General features: G+C 41.7%; 1 protein-coding gene and 1 pseudogene across 2 annotated transcripts in view; one reads left to right on the forward strand and one right to left on the reverse strand.

The window, feature by feature from the left end:
• Positions 1-13,700, reverse strand: part of NHSL1 (NHS like 1) — a 214,493-nt gene that overhangs the window by 110,696 nt on the left and 90,097 nt on the right. The window lies entirely within an intron of this gene.
• LOC148543091 (5S ribosomal RNA) lies at positions 6,235-6,352 on the forward strand (annotated as a pseudogene).

Genomic DNA, 13,700 nt, shown 5'->3' on the forward strand with positions numbered 1-13,700 from the left:
AATCACCACTTTTATAGCACCAGTCTCAGTAAACCAATCCGGTGTCTAATTGTTTACTAAAGTCCAATGTACATATATTTGCAAATATTGACATTGACGTTCACATGGATGGTAGCAAACTGTTAAAAGTTAAATCTGTCATTAAAACACATGCTTTTATACTAGTGTATATTTTATTTTTTTATCCAGGTGAAGATGGAAACTATTGCTGGCAATTACCCCATACTGCACCTCTGATAATGACTAGAGAAGCAGCATTGTCTGTTGGACCCTGCTTGCTCTGTTTCCTTGCACAGACTGAAAATGAATGCAAGGTGGTCAATGGAGAGTCCTCCATAAGAGTGACCTCAGTAAGATTCCCTGCAGAGCTGTGGGAGGCGGTTAAAAACTTATCTGAAAGGGAAAGAACAATGGAACTGTAAATGGCAGTGTAATGTCCTCCTACCTTCATATAGCTAGACTGATGAATTTCTGCATCTTGGACCCCAATATACTGTATTTATAAGATAAAAAAGTGGTCAATTCTCCCACCAAAGAATACAGGAAAAGTTTGAAAATGAAGGTCTCAGACACCTCATTGAAATGAAAATTTGTTTCAAACTTCTCTCGTATTCTCCAGTATGAAATCAATTCATATTGTAAAATAAATCAGTTTTCTTAGAAGGTTACCAACTATGCAGGTACAAGCCTCCAGGTCCACATAGACGTTATACTGACCTAATGGGTAAAAGATAATGATGTTTTCAGAAAATCCTGCAGAAAACGCCTCTAAATTTCCCAATGTGGATTAAAAGACACATAAGGAAGCAATAAACTAGATCCTGCAGATTACCCAGCCCATGAATCAGACAGACATACTGTAATGACCTTTGGTCCATGGAAACACAGTACAATGAATCTACCAACTGTCATCCTATGTTAATCATTTAGTAGGCTGGGTTTGCAATGGAAATCGCTGTCAGAGGTAATGCATGAAGGCTTTAGCCAACACCACAAGTAAACAATGGATGTGCAGTGTTCAGGAAGACCAGGTGATTAAAGATTTGTACAGCATATACTTAAACTTGAAAGAAGGTTATTACATGTTTGGGGTTATGTACACAAGAACCTTTTTAAAGTATATTATTAATCCAGTGCGCTAAACCCCAGTGTACTTGGAAATAGAATTTAGATTGTAATCTGCAATGGGGCAGGGATGATGTGAAGGAATAAAAATTCTCTGTAAAGAGCTGTGTAAAATGTGTGCACTATACAAACAATGGTTAATAATAATAATAATAATAATAATTTTAGGTAACAGATAAAAAAAGCAGGTTACCAAAATGGAAATATGGATTAAAATGGCTCTGATCAGTGTCCAATTAGCAGGGGGAATCATTAATGGAGCACAATAATACATGCATACATGAGCCTCTAAACACCTAGGCTAACAGAGCTGTTGTGTTATTCGAGGGTAAAATAGTCATGGTTTTAGAAAAAATATGATGTTATTATATGCAGATTTTAGAGAATATTATTCATGTTGAATGCACAGTAAAGTATGTCATCTCATAAATAGGGGAACATAATTCATCTGTGGCCTTCACTAGGCCACCCAGATATCATAGGAAAACGGTCTATGTTTACAGTGCAATGGGAATAGTAGCTCATTTCTTCATTAGCCCAGCCCATTTACAGCTTATAATGTTGCTATTATAATTCTCAGGCACTTCCATCCACCATGATAACAAAAAATTGCATGTATGATCTTCTAGTTATCATTACTCTCTTTAGAAGTCATCAGGTTTTAGTTGCAACACCAGTACTGACAAACTCTACGAGTCTGCAAACAGGCAAGGAAGAGAAGAAAGGAGCCACCAGACTGTGTTAGCCAAGGCAATTATATAGGAAAAAATCAGAAGGCAGGTACTACGAAGTCCAGGTCACAATTTGAAGCAGACCGAGTACTATACAAGTTTAATAAAGGCCACAAGCAGAAGTCACCCACAGACAGAAAATCAGGCACCATGTAACAGATCACAAGGGACTAAGAAAGCCTAGATGTTAATTAATGGAGGGACTCAGGTTATCACTCCTAACACAATCTGGAAAAGCTGAAGATGATATAAAAAAAAACAACTCCCTGAAGTAAGAGTTATGGATTGAAAGATCTACAGTAAAAAGGTAGACAATGTCTAGATAGACACCAGATGTTAGACAGGCAATAGGTCGACAGGGACAAAAGGTCGACAAAAGGTTGACAGGAACAAAAGGTCGACACATTAAATGTCGACATGTGAGAAGGCCACCTTGTACGAATGGTCGACTGTGTCAAAAGGTCGACATGTATATGGTCGACACTTTTTTTTTTTACCCTAATCTTCACCCTAACCCTCCCCTTGGTGCCTAACCCTAAACCTCCCTCCTGGTGCCTAACCCTAATCGTCGGGGTAGGTGCCTGATCCTAACCGTCCCTTCTAGTGCCTAACCCTAACCCTCCAGTACGTGCCTAACCCTAACCCTCCCTCCTGGTGCCTAACCCTAACCGTTGGGGTAAATGTTTAACCCAAACCGTTGGGGTAAGTGCCTAACCCTAAAAAAGCCACAAAAAAACATGTCGACCATTTTCATGTCGACCTTTAAACCTGCCGACCATTTGTACCTGTCGACCTATTGTCCTTGTCGACCTATTGCTTGCCTAACATCTGGTGTCTATCAAGACATTGTCTGCCTTTTTACTGTAGATCTTTAGACCGGATACCGAAGTAAGAATAAAAATGCTAAACTAATAGAACCGGGTTAAGACTCCTAGAGGCACCTGACAATACAATCTATTTGTGAAAACAAATGACAATTCATATATGTACACATATAGAGGTGGTAATGGTATTAAAGATGCATTAAGGTAGCTGCAATAGGTATAAGTGGGGCTTCCAACTCCCGTATGATGTCACAAGGAGGCGGCAGAGGACCTCACAATGCAGTAAATAGTATAACACTGCGTTTAGTTGCACAACATTTAAGTTTACAACACAACTTATTATTGTAAGTACAACCTCTAATAGTAAATGAGCCATAATCAGTTTTTTAAATGACTGGTTAAACTGAGTGTCAAACTTCTTCACCATAAATATTATATATATATATATATATATATATATATATATACACATATACACACGTGCACATATATTTATTTGTGTATATTAGGACGGATAATCTGTTTTTCTATATTTAACTGTGGTCAGAACATTTGCAACTGTGTAAACATGTTCACCAAACATAGTACAAGCCACAAGGCACCATATAATTATGTTTGCAACCTTGAGCCAATGGCTCTGTAGAAAGAGCTGTGCTCATTCTCCATTGTACATCTTTCAAGTTAAATCCATCCGATCCCTCTAATTTCAGCTGGATGACTCAACTGAACTCAGCAGGATGGACCTCGCCCATGCTTACAGCACTAACGCTTACCTTTGTATTGCAATTAGTGTATTTCTTTCTCTGTATAACTATTTCACAACTCTCAGACAGCACATCAAAGATTTCTAAAAGTTTCACATTAACATTAACGTGTCATGAAATGGATTTAGATCCGAATGTAAATGAGCCCCTAAGCAGTTAGTAAGATCTACTTGTTAATGAAAACACATTGAAATTTTTTTTAGAAAATACATATAGCCATAGGGATCATTGTGCCTTATACCCAATGCAGGATTATTATGTCAATAGCTCATTTGAATGTATATATATCTGCTTTTTTTAAATATATATATATATAAGCTTCATCATAATGGGGGTAATGTATAATCAGGGAGATTGCTAGAGTGTTCAGGGAGTAAAGGTGGATACACACCTGACAGATATATCTGCAGATGATGGTTGTTCATACACAGGGGCGTAGAGAGCGCCGCCGTGCCCAGGTAAAGAGGGGGCATGGCCTAATTGCGGGAGGCGAGGCCACGCCCCCTTGAGGGGAAAACCCCCATAAAAATACTTTTGCAGCGCCGCAGCGCGCCGAGGAGGGGGCCCGGCGCAAAGCCAGGGGGGGCGCGATCAGTGTGATTGCTCCCCCCTCAGGCATAGGAGATTGTTGTGGCTGCTGCTTAGCACCCGCAAGCAATCTCCCACTGCATCGGCTGCTGCAAGGGAGGGAGGAAGGGAAGGGGGGGCGGCGCCGGGCCCCCCCCCCGGAAACCCGGGCCCAGATAAGTTGTACCAGCTCCCCCCCTCTCGGTGCCACTCTTCATACACACTGAAGGCCATCATCTGCTTGTGCCCTCGGGTCCTGGCGGCCGGGGGCGGGACCCGGTGGCCGGGTCGCGGGCGTGTCTCGCCCCCCTGAACGCGGCTGCCGCTGTGTTTGTACGGGCGGTTGTACACACACCTGCCGATGGACAGATATGTCTGCAGATATATCTGTCCATCGGCTGTGCAGCACAGCCAATGCAATATGTCGGTGAACGACGACGTTCACCGACATATCGCGGGTACACACTGGCCGACGTTCAGCAGATATTTTGGCCGATCAATTGATCGACCAATGTATGTCAGTGTGTACCCAGCATTTGGGAGATTGCTATTTTAGGGAGTCTCCCTGACTATCAGGGAGAGTTGGCAAGTATGACATAGGTTTACACTCAAGAGTTGGATTAATACACCCAGAGTTTGATTAAGACCCGCTGGGGCCCTAGGTAACATACTAGTTTGGGCACCATTCTCTACTTCATTTAAAACAAAACCGTATAGTACTGTACATGACTTTCCAGTGTGTGTTTGGTAGTGAAATGACACAGGGACTGATCTGAAAGACAAATATTCTCCCTGTACAGCAATGCATAATTGGTGGTACTGGCACCAATGATGATAATAATAACTATTATTAAGTCATATAATTATCATGGCACTAGAGAAAATTATCATGAGATTCCATGTAGCAATCTCTTCCCTAGACTCTGTTACCTCCTGACCTCTGCTTTCGAGCAGGAAATTTTATCACCCTTCCATATTCTTACTGATCAAACGGCGCCAGTTTTACCCATTCAAAGAAAATACATCTCCAGGGAAATGTATTCAATTATCTAGCACTACATAGTTCCATAATGCATAACAATTTTACATCTTGTGTATTGTTTACCTTCCTATTACACTATCCAGGACAATCTACTGTCCAGAACACTTGCTATATTTTGTGTTTAGGCACAAACTACTGTAGCTGGTGACCATTCTATAGAACAGGGATGGGGAACCTCAGGCCTGGGGGCCATATAAGGCCCGTGGAGCTTTTTTTTGCTAGCCTCATCTGGCTAGCAGGGTGCCTAGAATGGCACCCTGCAGCCAGAATCTGTGTAGCAGTGCCGCATGGAGCATCCATAGGACGCTTCAGACAGCCACACCTCTGCCTTACAGCTCCCCAGAGCATCCTCAGGATGCTCCGGGCATTGCTGTAATCACCTGTGATTGTGGCCCCACCCCGAGTGATGTCACATAGAGGGGGCGTGGCCTGCACCCGACCAGCGAATAATGTTATATGTATCAAAATGGCCCTCGGCAGAAAAAAGGTTCCCCACCCCTGCTATAGAATGACTGAGCACTTGTTAGTGAAAACCATACACGGGTGATCCACTGTACAAAACAAGGGCTAATGTGTAAGCATACAGTAAGATGTTGGCGCTTTATAAACAAATGATAATATAATAATAATAATTATAACTGAAATTAATTCCTGCTTCTTATTTTTTTCAAACAGTTCTATAGAGGCAGCAAATGTTTATTCTTTTTTCTTTTATACCTTATTTAGGGGATACCTGCTGTGCTATTTGTGCCAAATATAGTAAAAAAGAATACAAAAGTCAGGATACCTTTTGTGCTATCTGTGCTTGATACACCAATCAGAATATAATAGTCAGATTTTGACTTTATGGTGTATATAATACAGCTTGATTGTAAAATTATACTATAATTTAATACATGCTATTTTTGTACAATTAGGATGCAACGTGAAATGTTCATAATGCAGTTTCAATGAATGTATATAACATATGTATTGCCTTTTTATTGAATACGGTCAAAATGCATAGAAACATGCAATATTTTCTGTGTATATAATCAGGTGATATTCTTGACATACTGAGTATGTTTACTGATGCATTACTTTTTTTGAAAGTTATTATTTATCAATAAAATGGACTATATATTCAACTAGTCCTACATATATATTGCTTGGACCAGGTATGTTGCAAATTTCCCTTTAATAACTACAGCCATACATTCCTTGATTTGCCCAATCTCGTCTGATCTTGGAAGCTAAACAGTAATTGGTCTGGGTAGTACCTGGTGGGGGACCTCCAGGGAATACCAAGTGCTGTAGGGTAAAACAAATACTTGGGATTGTTTTTGCACTAGGTCAAGCACTATAAATATAACCTTATATTTATCTACAGTATCAATTATTTACAACAAGTTTTTTGTGTGTAATATATAATCTATTCACAATTCACCACCAGACTTCACTAGATCCATGAAGTCTGATTTTTTCAGGTGATGGATTCACATTATCTGATCTCTATGGTTTACTGTATGGTACTACATTATTTTATTGATGTATAATAAAAGTTATATTTTAATTAAACAATAATTAATTCACAAGAGTGCCCCAGGAAATAACCCTACTTTTTCTTCTTTGTTCTTTAACATATACCTATTGGGCTTTGGGAGCACCACCAACAATAACTAATCATATAAATTATATTATTAATGTTGGATGGTTGGTTTACACTATTGTGCAGAATCCTCCTTTCTTTCTTGTTTCTTATTTAACGTGTAAGCTCTAACAAACAGGTTCTATCTCCTTCACTTATTGTATGTCTATGTATATTCTTATATTTGTTATCATGGTATATTTAATCTGTCTCACCCTATTGTACAGCACTCTAAAGGCGCATATCCACTACACGATATAAATGGACAATTGAACGATAACGACATCATTATCGTTCAATCGATCATTAATCGTGCAGTAAATATGCCGGCAACAACCAGCGACGTGCATTCTTGTTGGTCGCTGTCAGCATCTGTCATCGCCTGAACATGATCAGGTTGTGCATGTGCGGGGATGAGGGTGGGTGCCTGAACTGAACGACATATCGTTCAGTGTGGGCACAATATCCACTGCACAGTATAATGAATGATAACGATGCCGTTATCGTTCAGTCGTTCATTAGTCGTGTAGTGGATATGCACCTTTAAGAATATTAATATCTGTGTATGCTCCATGATCTAATCAAACTTTAAAGTAAGCAATCACGATGATATCAGCTAAATTTGCCAATGTAAGGAAAGGTGAAAACACTGCCTCCAGGGAAGACCTTGTTTATTGCGAGTGATTAAACACTGAGACAACCTGTTTATACGGGCGTAGCATGACTTCTCGACATTCAAAAGGTCCACATTGAGAATGTTGACACCAGAATGTCGACAGGTTATGAATGCCAACAGTCAGAATGTCGGCAAAGTCATTACGTCGACAATCAATGTCAACATACAATTAGGTCAGCATTGTTAAAATTTTGAAATGTTCATAAAGCCAAAATATGTTTTTGCTAATTTAAGCTTAAGCCCTAACCCTAGCTTTAATCATCAACAAAAAGCCAAATGTAATAGGGTGAGAGATTACAAAATGTGAGAGTTTAGCAGTAATCTATTACATTGGTTGAGTTTTATCTTCAAAATGGGAAAATATCTGGATGACAGTTTAAATCGTTAAGAGATTTTTGAGTCTAAAAAAATGCGAGTTTCCATGTTCTCGGACTCTATTACATTGGCCCAGTTTAATAAGTGTCAGAGTTTACTGCTAAACTGGCACAATTTCTGGACTCTCACCCTATTAGATTCGGTCCATGGTGTCCACATGTCTCACCCTATGTTGACATTCTGAACGTGTTGACATTTTAACCATGCCAACCTTATTGTATGTCGACATATTTATAATCGACCTAATGACCATGTCGACATTATGCCTGTCGACATTCAGAACCTGTCGACCTTCTGAATGATGACTAGCTGACCAGATACCGTTTATACTGCACTACTACAGCAGAATGAAATGATCAAACACTACAGCCACCTTCTGCCACGTATTTATTTATTAACAGTTATCTATGTAGCGCATATAGCAGCGCTTTACAGATAATATTTAGGCCATTCTCATTAGTGATAAAGAAAAATGGAGAGCGCTGGACAGAGGTAAAGCATTTATTGGTCACTAACAAAAGACATAAATATAACAACCTTCAGTATAATCATAAAATACAGTTGATGAATTGATGAATCCAAAATCTATTGTTATGAGAGACACCTTAAATGATCTAAAAATAATCACACAATATAGCAAAAAGAGGCATACGATTAGCAGAAAAACGTCTCATACATTCCACATCCAGCTCAAAAAGTGTTAGTAGCAGGGGCGTATCTATAATGGGTGCAGGGTGTGCGGGGAACACGGGCCCCTGGGTCCAGGGGGAACCCGCACCGCACACCCTGCACCCATAATATTACTTACCTCTCCGGAGTCCCACATCGGCGCGGGGGTCCGGCACTGTAAAACGACTGGAAGATGGCTGCGGCGGCCATTTTCCCATCATTTGTGCATGCGCAGTACAGGGAAAATGGCTGCCACGGCCATTTTCCCGGTGACCGTGCATACACTATAAACTCTGGGCACACTCTAGTGCCCAGAGTCTATAACTCCAACGTTGGCCGCGCACAGCTCAGTGCGCTGCCGGCCGCCGGGAGGAGAGGGGGGGGGCGTGTCGGAGACTGCACACGGGCTCCCTCCTCTCTAGAAACGCCCCTGGTTAGTAGATTTGAGTTGTTAGTGTTTGGGAAAGAAGCCTGCATGCATAATTTCACTCCAGCTTAATGAGTAATGAATCTTAACTCACAGCATATACAACAGGAACTTGTAATGATTGTCAGGCTTCGGCGGTGTATAGATTCTCTGCCGCCTGGAGAGGAGAGTTGTGCTGCCCACTCTGAGCCCACCAAGGCAGATGACCAGAGACGGAGGTAGAGTGGCAGCTCCGTATATGAAGTCCAGGCAGCTGAAAGGACACAGCGGTGTATCCGTCTGTGTGCTCGCTGGAGCAGAGCGAGTAGAGTCAGCTGGCAATAGCTGTATAGCCAATCGGGTGCTCTCTTGGTCCGGGATTCAGGAAGAAACACTTGACGCATTTCTCGTCCAATAGGGGGGCTGTTTCATCAGATGATATATAATAACAGCAATGATTTCATATGTTGACACATAAAAATTACACAGAACATTTTTATTTCACTACTTTATCTTGACCGGCACACTGGATCTGCTTGATGGAATTTGAAAAGTTATTAACTGCTATAGGGAAGCAATCGGGAAGCCGACTGCCTAAATACCGGCAGCCGGCTTCCCGACTGTCTTATCCCGGCGTGGGTGAAATGCCGGGCGTCTAGATGTAGAGACCCGCATTTCCCCGACGCCGGGAGACCGGCGCCCAGCATCACGATCGTAGTGATGCCGGGCGCCGCGAACGGGCAGCCGCGGGGGGGGAGGGTTAGGTTTAGGGCTCCCGGGGGGGAGTTAGGATTAGGCACCCCCCCGGGAGGGTTAGGGTTAGGCTAGGGGGAGGGAGGGTTAGGGTTAGGCACCCCCGGGGGGGACTTAGGGTTAGGCACCCCCCCGGGGGACTTAGGTTTAGGCAGCGGGGAAGGGGGTGGTTAGGGTTAGGCACTTAGAGGGGGGATTAGGGTTAGGCACTTGGGGGGGAAGTTAGGGTTAGGCACCCCTAAGGAGGGTTAGGGTTAGGGGGGTTAGGTTAGGTTAGTACAAACTTACCTATCCACGATCGGGATTTCCAGCGCTGTCGGGCTTCCGCTGCTTCGCACTCTGCTCCTGTCGGGTTGCCGCTGACGGGAATCGAACCGCCGGCCATGCGGCCCGCGGTATATCATACCCATTCCCTGCTATAAGATACTAAAGTTATACATCATACTTTTTTTTCAACAAAATATCATCTATTTGAAGTAATACATTGTCTTGGAATTTTGCTAGAATCTTTCTTGCATATCTCTCATAAGATATTGACATATATTAAACATGAGATCATTGCCGTTATATATAGTCAGGTGCATAAATATTGGGACATTGACAGAATTTTCATATTTTGGCCTCTATTCACCACCACAATGGCTTTGAAATTAAACAAACAAGAAGTGCTTTCACTGCAGACTTTCAGATTTAATTAAAAAGTGGGAGGCACATTTAGAAACCGTTGTAATTCCTACACCGTTCACCTGATTTGGATGTAATAACCCTCAAATTAAATCTGAAAGTCTGCAGTTAAAGCACATCTTGTTTGTTTAATTTCAAAGCCATTGTGGTGGTGAATAGAGGCCAAAATATGAAAAATTATGTCAATGTCCCAATATTTATGCACCTGACTGTATGTTATTTGTGAAATGTATATTAGGTTGCAGGTTCATTGAATGGTTTAGCAACTATTAATGACACTGTTGTATATTGAATGTGGGTTAAACTTTTCAAATAGATTTTTACTTATTATTTTATTGCTGCTATAAATGTGTCAATTTTTTATGTGTATTCAAATAAACCTATATTGGGTATGTTAAACAAGCCTCCTTGGGGTAAATTTACTAAGATGGGAGATCTATTTAAGAAGTGATGTTGCCCATAGCAACCAATCAGATTCTACTTCTCATTTATGTAACACCTTCTAGAAGATAATACCTGGAATCTGATTGGTTGCTATGGGCAACATCACTTGTTCATAGAACTCCCATCTTACGCGCATCAGCATCGTGATCATGAGTAGACACTCACGATTTAGGCATATTTTACACGATTTGTCATCACGATGCCTGGGAATCGGGCAAATCGTGTAAAATATCGCTAAGTGTGTAGGCACCTTAAGATTTATTTTATATAAAAACAGCGCCAGGATCTGTAGTAATTTACTACATATATTAAGCCCAGAAAACGGTTGCAATGTTCCTGCGTTTGGGTCGTCACATCCCGTTCCCACCCACAAACAGGACCTCATTCAGAGTCGGTCGAAGCGGCCGCACGGTCGTACCCCACCGATGTTCGCTATACTGCGCATGCGTAAAGTTTGCAATGCGCGTGCGCAAACTAGCCGCTACGATCAGAAATTTCTCTCTCCTTGAACACAGCCAGGTCGGTAGTTTGAGTGACAGATTGAGGCGTTTGTGGGTGGTAACAGGGGAAGGTGCTTGAAAACGGGGGAGTGGAGATCCAAATGCAGGCGTGCCTAATTATGCGGATGGCGTTTTATGGGAGTGCATACGGTTTATGGGAGTGCATAATTAACAAAGTAGCGTCATGGCACATGTGACATGGGAGGTTTTTACACTGACATGATCATAGAGCTTAAGAGAGGGTATGGTCAACCTTAAGCTCTACGACCAGTTCCGATGGTTCCCGATGGTCTCGATTAATCCTTATACGCCCGGAGATGACGTGCAATGCGTACGAGAAGGGGGCGTATTTTTTTTAATTCTGACCGCCTCCTCCCCTTGGTCGGCCAGCTACCGATCCGAACTTAGGGACGCAACTTGCGAGGGAATCATTTGCATATCCGGACCCTTTTCCCGTACGACCGTGCGGCCGCTTCGACCGACTCTGAATGAGGTCCACAGTCCTTGCCTGTCAATTACTATGCAAATAAAAAAAATTTAATCTGCAAACTAAATAAATGAAATAGTAAATGGTAACATTTATTCATATAAGTACTTCTATTTATATAAATATGTTACAAAACATACTAAATATTTTTTTAAAAACTGTAAGATTTTACAAAACATACTAAACATCAGTGAATGTGCTTTTGTAGCAACATTAAACAGATTACCATTCTTTCCTTGGATGTAGTCTCAGTGCTGAGACAAGCAAACTGATATCTTTAGGTGCATAACTATGTTTTGTACACAAGGTGGCAGACTCGCCCACATTTTGAATTAATTTTCTGGTGAAAGTGATGCTGTTAATATCATCCACTTTACTAACTCCAGTTGACAGGATTTAAATTAAGCTAAAGTAAATAAATAAACATGTACAAATGACACCAGTAGAGCTGAACAACTTTCACAATGCTAGTATTTAACTCCAATTGAATATCAAGTAAAACATTGAAAAGCAGATTACGTTACTAATCGCAAACATGGGGCCTGATTCAGCAAGGATCGCAATTGCAAAACTGCATGCAGGTAGCATTGCAATTATGTCCTAGCAATAATGCAAATGCAGCAGGAGGTGTATGGCACCCCCTCCTGCATTTGCGATCCCAGCACTGCGACAGTCGATGGTCGCGATGGTGGACGTGCCAGTCAGCCAGCCAGCTGAGTAAGCCTCAGCTTACTCAGGATGGCTGGCTTGCGAGCCCAGGACACTGCGTCCTGGGCTTGCCACTCCCGGAAAGCTGGGCGGACACGCCCCAGTTTCCGGGAACAGCGGCCAACCCCGCCCCTGATTGACAGGCAGAGGCATTGAAGGGTCTGAGTGCGACTACGGAGGATGCAGAATGGGTCCTGCGCACGTGCAGCTTCCCGATAATCGAGAATCTGCGATCGGAAGTGGACTTGCGTGCAATCCTGAATCAGGCCAACTGTGCATAAATTCAATAAAGCTATAACACATATACAACCTATTTATAGAGTTTGCTGTGGGAACTGTAAACCATACTCTAGACAGAAATAAACCATACAGCCCAACGAAAGCGTACATATGAATATTTGTCTTGCAACATATAACCAGTAATCATATAAGTGCCCAGGAGAAGTAATATTTTATAGGGCTCTCTGAGTCCCGTGCATCACACAAAGTTATCAAAAATTCCAGAAGGAACAGTTTACTGTAGTGACTTTTTTTCTGGTGTATATTACATGTCATCTTACACGAGAATAATGGAAAACAGCAATGGTTTATTCTGGTTTATTAATCCAATTCTAAAAATAATAGCAACCTTTACTTGTAATATGCAAAGCCCTTAAAGATTGGGGTGCTAATATGAAGGCCAGAGGTGAGAGGGGCAGTAACTTGTCACCTTCTCTCTTCGAGGCCCCAGAGGCTCCTGCTCTGATCTGAGATCTTTCCTGAACTGACACATGCCCAGAAGAGGCCACTGCTCTATTATCAGAGTGTAGAGAGGCACCACCGAGTCCCAATCCAAATTTTGCTGTTGGTTCAGATATGCACTTTTTCACCTGTTTGCACCCTTTCGTGAACGTCATATTTACATTTTTTTGTGATTTGTCATTGTAACTTTGTGTCAGTTTTTTATTTCCTAGTCTACCGAAAGGACTTTTAAGGGTCCAGAGCCATCATGAGAATAAATTGTGTACTGCACAGCCCTCATACCATACTTGCCTACTTTTGAAAAAGCATTAGGGAGATTGCGAAAGCAGCACCATTGAGCGCGGCTGTAAAGTGGATGTGTTCTCATACATCTGAGAGGTGTGTCATATAATGACTTACATGCGAATGTAAACGAGCACCAAAGCTGTCAGTAAGATATATTTGTTGATGAAAACACACTGATACTTTTCAGAAACTGCATGAAGCCATAGGGATCATTGTGCCTTATAACCAATGCAGGGAAATGATGCTAATGATCCCATTTGAATGTATATCTCTGTTTTTTTATTTTATTTAC

Source organism: Taudactylus pleione, unplaced genomic scaffold (genome assembly GCF_031769625.1).
Source record: "Taudactylus pleione unplaced genomic scaffold, aTauple2 ptg000006l, whole genome shotgun sequence".
Taxonomy (NCBI): Eukaryota; Metazoa; Chordata; class Amphibia; order Anura; family Myobatrachidae; genus Taudactylus; species Taudactylus pleione.